At 47.2% G+C, this 8,576-nt stretch overlaps 1 long non-coding RNA gene across 1 annotated transcript; it reads left to right on the top strand.

Annotated features, from left to right (window-relative positions):
• Window positions 1–7,033: 7,033 nt before the first annotated feature.
• Window positions 7,034–8,153, top strand: LOC123074476 (uncharacterized). The gene is made up of 3 exons (XR_006435975.1): window positions 7,034–7,184; window positions 7,259–7,509; window positions 8,093–8,153. It is a non-coding gene; the product is annotated as an uncharacterized lncRNA (long non-coding RNA).
• The last annotated feature ends 423 nt before the right edge of the window (window positions 8,154–8,576 follow it).

Raw genomic sequence — 8,576 nt, forward strand, 5'->3', positions numbered from 1 at the left:
AAGCCAGCACATCTCTCCTAATCCGTGCCCCTCGGGTACCGCGATATGAAGCGCTAGGTCAAGGCTCGGGTGAGCGATAAGTCTCCTAGCGAGCTTCCTAACGAATTTTTTGCTGTTCCTGAGCAACCACTAAGCCAAGACGGGCACGTGGAAACAAGTGCCTCGTGAAGAAGAGGCTGCCCCGAACGCGCCAGGCTAAGTTATCTCCGCACAAAATAATGACACGGCATGGAAATGACAAGCATAGCGTAATGATTGAGGAATCACAGTTCGATACACGCCCCTCCGGGCCCATACTGGTTTCATTTTGATGCAGGAAAGAAAAGAGGAACAAAACAAAATCGGCGTTGCAGCGAACCACGGGGGCAGGCCTCCAACGACGTCCCGAGCTTAGCCGGATCCCTCCTCGCGCTTCACGGATGCGCGGTGACAAGACGACCCGCTACCACCTTCGAAGCGAGCGCGGCGGCATGGCGGCTGGTCGTAGCCGCCGCTGCTGGAGCTTACGCCAAGAGAAGAGTCACCGTAGCAGGACGAGGCGCGGCCGGCGGGCTCGCCCTCGTTGCGGCCATCACCGAGACCGAGCACCTCCTCGCCGTTGTTCGTCTTGGGGTAGCACCCGGTGCGGCGACCATCTTCCCCAAACACCCTCACGTAGAGGGTCGCATATCATACTTGAAATGGAGGGTGCACCGCCTGCCCAGGCCGCGCGCGCGGGCGAACGTCTACCAACCGCGGGCCAGAGCTATGTTGCCCGCGGCGGAGACTTCAACCGCGACCCAGGAGGCCCTGCTGCAGCAGCCGTCCGCCTGCAGCCAGAGCCCGCCTGGACCAGAGGCCGGCAGATCGTCGACGAAGAAGCGCGGAAGCTGAAGCCAGTTGCTGGCCGGATCCTTCGACCAGACAACGAACTACGGTAGCACCTCTGCCGAGTGGAAGCGTGCCTGGGGAGGCCGCACAACCACGACACGTCTCACCTCATCGACGGGGCTGCCACGACCGAAGCAACCCCCACCAAGCGCAGCGGCGCCACCCCAGGAGCGGGGGCCACGGTGGGAGTCGTGGTGTGCTTGCGGGGACGGCCATGCCCCCGCTTGGGCGCCGGGGAGCCGGGCCCCTCGTGAGGGGCCTTTCCTTTCTCCGCGGCGGAGAACCTCTTCGACGGTGCCTTTGGAGTCGGTGGTGGAGCAGAGGAGGAAGAAGCAGGCGGAATGGGAAGAAGTGGGGGACGGGGTCTCCGCCCCCTTCCTCATTTATAGCAGGAGAAGGCCAACCAGCGCCCCCATGATCACAGGTAATTATGGTTTTCCTTGCATGTCGCAGGGACTTGTCGAGTCGGGCAGTTGCCAAGGCAGCGTGGGGAAGCGGAGACGCCCACGCCCAATCAACCGCCACGCGTCAACCGAGGCCGCAGGCTTTTGGGACCCGCGGTGCTCCACGCTTGACCTTTGGCTTCGCCTCGAAGCCGAGCCCAAGCGCGCCTTGGTCCCGGGGGCTACTGTCGGCGTTCTGGGAACGGGGTCCCCAGACTTGCCTGCCTGCGGCCCACGGCGTGGCTGAGCTAGCAGGTCCGTACGGCCCATCTTCATCGACAAGGCATTCAAGACCTCGCGAGGGGCCATGCCTCGTGAGGCGGACGACGCAAGACCTCCTCAGGATCGGCCTCACCAAGCAGGCTCGCGAGGGGCGGAGAGATCTAGGCAAGACAAACCTCGTGAGGCTCTCATGACGTGAGCCATGACGATCGAGACCCGTCGGGCGCCAGGCGGGCACCAGCGCGCAGCGTCCTTGTTTCCTCTTTAGTGCCAAGGGGGCAAGCGCAGGCGCGGAGTACCGAGGTGTACCATCCCAAATTTTCAGATTTGGAATGTTAATAGGATCATTCTTTGTCATCATGATTTCTATGCATATTTGAAATTTTCTGAATATTCAAAACATTATGCAACTAAAGGCAATTTATTGGAGTGGAGATAACATGACTTCTTCACTATTTTAAAAATGTTCATAATATCCAGAATATTATTTTTAGTTCATCTGTTGTGTTTTGGTATTTTTGATTATCTCCAAATATTTTTTTGTAGTGTGTTATTGCTGTTTCAGTGGCCTTTTGCATAAAATGAATTTCCAAAATTAGCATTAGATTAGGAACTAGAGTTCCTATAATTTATTCTAGTAGAGTTATTTTTACTATGTATTTATATATTTTTGTTTAGGTTTTATTATGTTGTTTTTATTTTAGTTTTTAACTGATGTGGTTTTGGTTTAGAAAAAAGAGACACCTAGGCCAGCAGCTCGCGCGCGCAAGCAGCAGAAGCAGCGCAACGCTAGCCCAACTACCGGCCCATTTCGGCTTAGTGCGCAGCCCACACCCGCAGCTTATTTTTTTCCCTTTCTTTTCTCTCTGCCGCTGACTGACCTGGCCCGCTTGTCATCTCCCATCTCCGTTCGTGTTCTTCCTGGACTCTGTAGCTACCGAACCAAACCGAGATCGAATCGATCGATTCGATCGCTCCTTTGCACTCCCACCTCCATATATATACTCCCCACGTCTGGCTTGTCCAATTTTTTGGCAAAATCTCATGGTCCCGTGCCCTGGAACTCCCGATCGGATCTTGCCGGAGTTCCGCTGTAGAAGCTCCTTCGCCGGTTGTTTCCGTCGACGCAGAAGGTTCCCAGCGCCCCTTACCCTCGGTTGTCTTCGCCTTGACCTCCTCTCCCTCCCTCACCTACTAGTTCTCGCAGGGGAGCACTAGAACGAGCGCTAGGACCTCCGCCCGAAGCAGAAGCCGCCGTCGCTACTCCAGCCGGACCTCACCGACGTTAGCAGAAGCCCCGGCCGTTTCTGAGGACGGTTTCGAGTTCGCCGCCACTCTGCGCTTTTCGTCCCTTCGTCCTCGAGCTAGGGAGGCCTCTCCAGCGAGCGTACGCTCCAAGTCCGAGCCGCGCCGCGCTGTCTTCGTCAACTCCGGCGGCCACCGAGCCCTCCTTCTCCGGTGAGCAACCGACACCCGCCCGATCTTCTGTAAACGACCAAGATTAGATCTATTTTTTTTCTTTAAGCCGAACCGTTTTCCACTAAATAGTGACCGTCCGTTGTATAAGCCCAGCAGCGGACAACTTCCAGCCATTCACGTCCCGCCACGTGGCACATCCACAGTGCCGCAGCAGTTCTTCCGAGAACGCTATTATGGCATAATTTTTTCTTTGCACATTCCATATCAAATTTTCATTTAGGTTTATCTTCTGATCCGTAACTCCAAATTCATTGATTCTTTTTCCTGTGTACTCTTAGAGACCAGTAGAATACTGCAGAACCAAAATTTCACATTTTTGAATTATTCAAATTTGAATTTGTTTAAATTTGAATTCAAACTTTCGGAGGCCATATCTTTTAAACCGTTGATCCAAATCAGTTGATTCTTTTTGCATTGTGATCCTACTGGCATGTAGATAATATATACCTACGGATATGTTCTGTTAATTAAGTTTTTTTTTTGAATTATTTGTTGTTGGCTTTATTTTGATTTATGTGAGTATGGTTTATTTATCGGTGCCTTCATTAATCATATAGATTTTTCGGAGTGTGAAGCGGATCGGAATTAAGCGTTAGAGTACTTCAACACCGTTCAAGGCAAGTTGCACTTTTGATTATGGTCATCCTATATGTCTGTTGTGCATTGTTATGATATGTTATATGCTTGGTATGACTCTTATATTGCTTGTCGCCATGTGCGTGTCCTGTTTGCATTGTTTAATTGTATGCTTGGATTTGCTATGGTAGACGTGGGGTATGTGTCGAGTGGTGCATGGAAGTGGTGAGTCTTTATAGCTGTAGGCTCGGGACTTTTTCTCAGGTGAATGCGTCAATGGCTGAGCGCTCTATTCTCCCTAGAGAATGCGCCATGACTGAGCGCACTTCGGTTGTCGGGGTTTTTTCTCACGTGAATGCGTCACTGGCTGAGCACTCCATTGTCCCTAGAGAATGCGCCAGTACTGAGCGCACTTGAGACATCTTGACGATCTTCATCATCTGTGTTGTTTGCACCTTCCCTATGTCGTGTAGGTAGGTGAAGGTAGTTTTACGCGAACCCAAACTTGAGTGTTTTGTTTGTCATGCTTTGATTTGTGGATGTAGGTTTGCTATATCATATTGTGTAATTTGCCAATACATTCAATGTATTGACCCTTTGTGGCTGCAACTTATCATGTTGCAGGATATTCAGGTGATCAGTGAGATACGGTAGGGTCGCGAGTCTTCACTCAGCATTTTCGCCAGTGGGCATTGATGGGATTCATCGTTTATTATGCTATCTTTTGCTGTTATTATTGAATAAAGTTAGCTATGTGCTACTCAGTTTGTAATACTTTATGAATTCTGGATCATACGTTATAGTAAATGATGCACTTGTTATTTGATATTCATATGTACTGTGTGTTCTAGTGAGTCGATCCAGGGACTAGCACAGTGAGCACAGAGACATTGTATCTTATCAGATTCGGGTCGTTACAGATGGTATCAGAGCCAGGTTGTTGACTGTAGGTCGTGACCCTAGAAAATGGATTAGAAAAGCCATAGGAGTGAAAACTTATTTCACAACTTGTTGTCTACTTGTTAATTCATACTCTTATACTCATATCTTTTCTTTTCAAATATAGATGACCCCTGAAATTATATTAGTGTTATTTATGGAGTTTTAGTTGACAAACCACCATTACTAATTTGTTACTGATAAACGATTTGCGGTAGTATGATGAGATCATATCTCTTGTGGATATGACCTTACCTGTAGGTTTTGCTTGTGTTTTGTGATATGTCATATGTTTGGTTGGTCATTGCTTTCTGTGTTGTCATATTTCGTGGGTTGTTTGTATTATGCAATTGGGTGCTTTGATTGATCATATGTGCTCTTTTCATGTGATTACTTTAGGATAGTTTTGGTGACTTGTGTGAATTGTGTGAATCTAGTGTTTGTTTTTGTTGTTGTTGGAGTTTTAATTGCTAGCATGAGCATATGGGTAGTGTTTTTCCCCTTAGACCTATTTCTTTCTATATCTCACCCCAGCTTACCCATCAGATGCCGCCGAGGCGTAACTCTAGAGGCAGTGGTACATGAGACAACAACAACAATGACATACCGCCATACATGCAGCAGTTGCTTCAGGGATAGACTCAGTTGATCCAGTTACTTGTTCAGAACCAGAACAACAACAACAACAATAATCCACCACCACCCCAAGTTGATGCCCTTACTCGTTTCTTGAGGTTGAATCCTCAGAGGTTTTCTAGCACCCCTGAACCTATTGTGGCTGATGATTGGCTGCGCTCAGTTAATAGGAATTTGGACACAGTTGGTTGCACTGATGCAGAGAGAGTGCGGTTTGCCTCGCATTTGTTAGAAGGACCAGCCGCAGCATGGTGGGACAATTACTTGGTCACTTATCCTATTGCTACTATCAGTTGGGCACAGTTTCAGGCAGGTTTTCGCGCCGCACATGTGTCTGCTGGTGCTATGAGTCTGAAGAAGAAGGAGTTTCGTAGCTTGCGTCAGGGAGGTCGCACTGTGAATGCATATGTGGAGGAATTCAATAATCTTGCAAGGTATGCCCCTAATGATGTTAACACTGATGCTACTAGACAGGAGAAGTTTCTTGAAGGACTGGATGATGAGTTGAGTATTCAGTTGAAAGTGGCGACATTCAACAACTGTCAAGAGCTTATTGATAAGGCGATTGTACTTGAAGGAAAGTTTCAAGAGGTGGAGAACCACAAGAGGAAGGCGATTGACACAGAATTCAATTCTGGAGGACAACGGAAGCACCGTAATTCATCATCATCTTCTGAGTACTATGACTCTGAGGTGGACATTTATAATGGTCATAACCACGATGGGCATAATCATCACAACGACAATGGACACAACCACAATGGTCAGAGGAATGGCAACAACAGCCACGACTTTTCAACACTCACCAAGAAGGATATCAGTCAGTTACTTTGTTACAGGTGCAGGGAGCTAGGGCATTATTCAAACAACTGTCCCCTGTTGAAGAACATCAATTATGACAATGGGAATTCTAGAGAGAAGGAGATTGATCACTTCAAGAGTGGACACGTGAATCACATGAGGGTAGGAAGATCAGATAATGCATCAGTCTTTGGTAAGATTCTTAATTAAGATCAAGTATTGTGACCGTTCTTTCAGTATTGATGCATCATATCTATTCATGTCAAGGAAATATGCAATTAGTAAGCCTCGATATTTTGGAATATGGATTATGTCAAGTTCCCATCTTTAACCTTGCTAGCCAACTCGAATCTCGAGGACGAGATTCATTCTAAGGGGGGTAGATTTGTAACATCCCATATTTTCAGATTTGGAATGTTAATAGGATCATTCTTTGTCATCATGATTTCTATGCATATTTGAAATTTTCTGAATATTCAAAACATTATGCAACTAAAGGCAATTTATTGGAGTGGAGATAACATGACTTCTTCACTATTTTAAAAATGTTCATAATGTCCAGAATATTATTTTCAGTTCATCTGTTGTGTTTTGGTATTTTTGATTATCTCCAAATATTTTTTTGTAGTGTGTTATTGCTGTTTGAGTGGCCTTTTGCATAAAATGAATTTCCAAAATTAGCATTAGATTAGGAACTAGAGTTCCTATAATTTATTTTAGTAGAGTTATTTTTACTGTGTATTTATATATTTTTGTTTAGGTTTTATTATGTTGTTTTTATTTTAGTTTTTAACTGCTGTGGTTTTGGTTTATAAAAAAAGAGACAGCTAGGCCAGCAGCTCGCGCGCGCAAGCAGCAGAAGCAGCGTAGCGCCAACCCAACTACCGGCCCATTTCGGCTTAGCGCGTGGCCCACACCCGCAGCTTAATTTTTTTCCTTTCTTTTCTCTCTGCCACTGACTGACCTGGCCCGCTTGTCATCTCCCATCTCCGTTCGTGTTCTTCCTGGACTCTGTAGCTACCGAACCAAACCGAGATCGAATCGATCGATTCGATCTCTCCTTTGCACTCCCACCTCCATATATATATACTCCCCATGTCCGGCTTGTCCAATTTTTTGGCAAAATCTCACGCTCCCGTGCCCTGGAACTCCCGATCGGATCTCGCCGGAGTTCCGCCGCAGAAGCTCCTTCGCCGGTTGTTTCCGTCGACGCAGAAGGTTCCCAGCGCCCCTTACCCTCGGTTGTCTTCGCCTTGACCTCCTCTCTCTCCCTCACCTACTAGTTCTCACAGGGGAGTACTAGAATGAGTGCTAGGACCTCCGCCCGAAGCAGAAGCTGCCGTCGCCGCTCCAGCCGGACCTCACCGACGTTAGCAGAAGCCCCGGCCGTTTTTGAGGACTGTTTCGAGTTCGCCGCCACTCTGCGCTCTTCGTCCCTTCATCCTCGAGCTAGGCAGGCCTCTCCAGCGAGCGTACGCTCCAAGTCCGAGCCGCACAACACCGTCTTCCTCAACTCCGGCGGCCACCGAGCCCTCCTTCTCCGGTGAGCAACCGACAGCCGCCCGATCTTCTATAAACGGCCAAGATTAGATCTATTATTTTTTTTCTTTAAGCCGAACCGTTTTCCACTAAATAGTGACCGTCCGTTGTATAAGCCCAGCAGCTGACAGCTTCCAGCCATTCACGTCCCGCCATGTGGCACATCCACAGTGCCGCAGTAGTTCTTCCGAGAACGCTATTATGGCATAATTTTTTCTTTGCAGATTCCATATCAAATTTTCATTTAGGTTTATCTTCTGATCCGTAACTCCAAATTCATTGATTCTTTTTCCTGTGTACTCGTAGAGACCAGTAGAATACTGCAGAACCAAAATTTCACAATTTTCAATTATTCAAATTTGAATTTGTTTAAATTTGAATTCAAACTTTCGGAGGCCATATCTTTTAAACCGTTGATCCAAATCAGTTGATTCTTTTTGCATTGTGATCCTACTGGCATGTAGATAATATATACCTACGGATATGTTCTGTTAATTAAGTTTTTTTTATTTGAATTATTTGTTGTTGGCTTTATTGTGATTTATGTGAGTATGGTTTATTTATCGGTGCCTTCATTAATCGTATAGATTGTTCGGAGTGTGAAGCGGATCGGAATTAAGCGTTAGAGTACTTCAACACCGTTCAAGGCAAGTTGCACTTTTGATTATGCTCATCCTATATGTCTGTTGTGCACTGTTATGATATGTTATATGCTTGGTATGACTCTTATATTGCTTGTCGCCATGTGCGTGTCCTGTTTGCATTGTTTAATTGTATGCTTGGATTTGCTATGGTAGACGTGGGGTATGTGTCGAGTGGTGCATGGAATTGGTGAGTCTTTATAGCTGTAGGCTCGGGACTTTTTCTCAGGTGAATGCGTCAATGGCTGAGCGCTCTATTGTCCCTAGAGAATGCGCCATGACTGAGCGCACTTGGGTTGTCGGGGCTTTTTCTCACGTGAATGCGTCACTGGCAGAGCACTCTATTGTCCCTAGAGAATGCGCCAGGACTGAGCGCACTTGAGACATATCGAAGATCTTTATCATCTGTGTTGTTTGCACCTTGCCTATG

The sequence above is a fragment of the Triticum aestivum genome, chromosome 3D (genome assembly GCF_018294505.1).
Source record: "Triticum aestivum cultivar Chinese Spring chromosome 3D, IWGSC CS RefSeq v2.1, whole genome shotgun sequence".
Lineage (NCBI taxonomy): Eukaryota > Viridiplantae > Streptophyta > Magnoliopsida > Poales > Poaceae > Triticum > Triticum aestivum.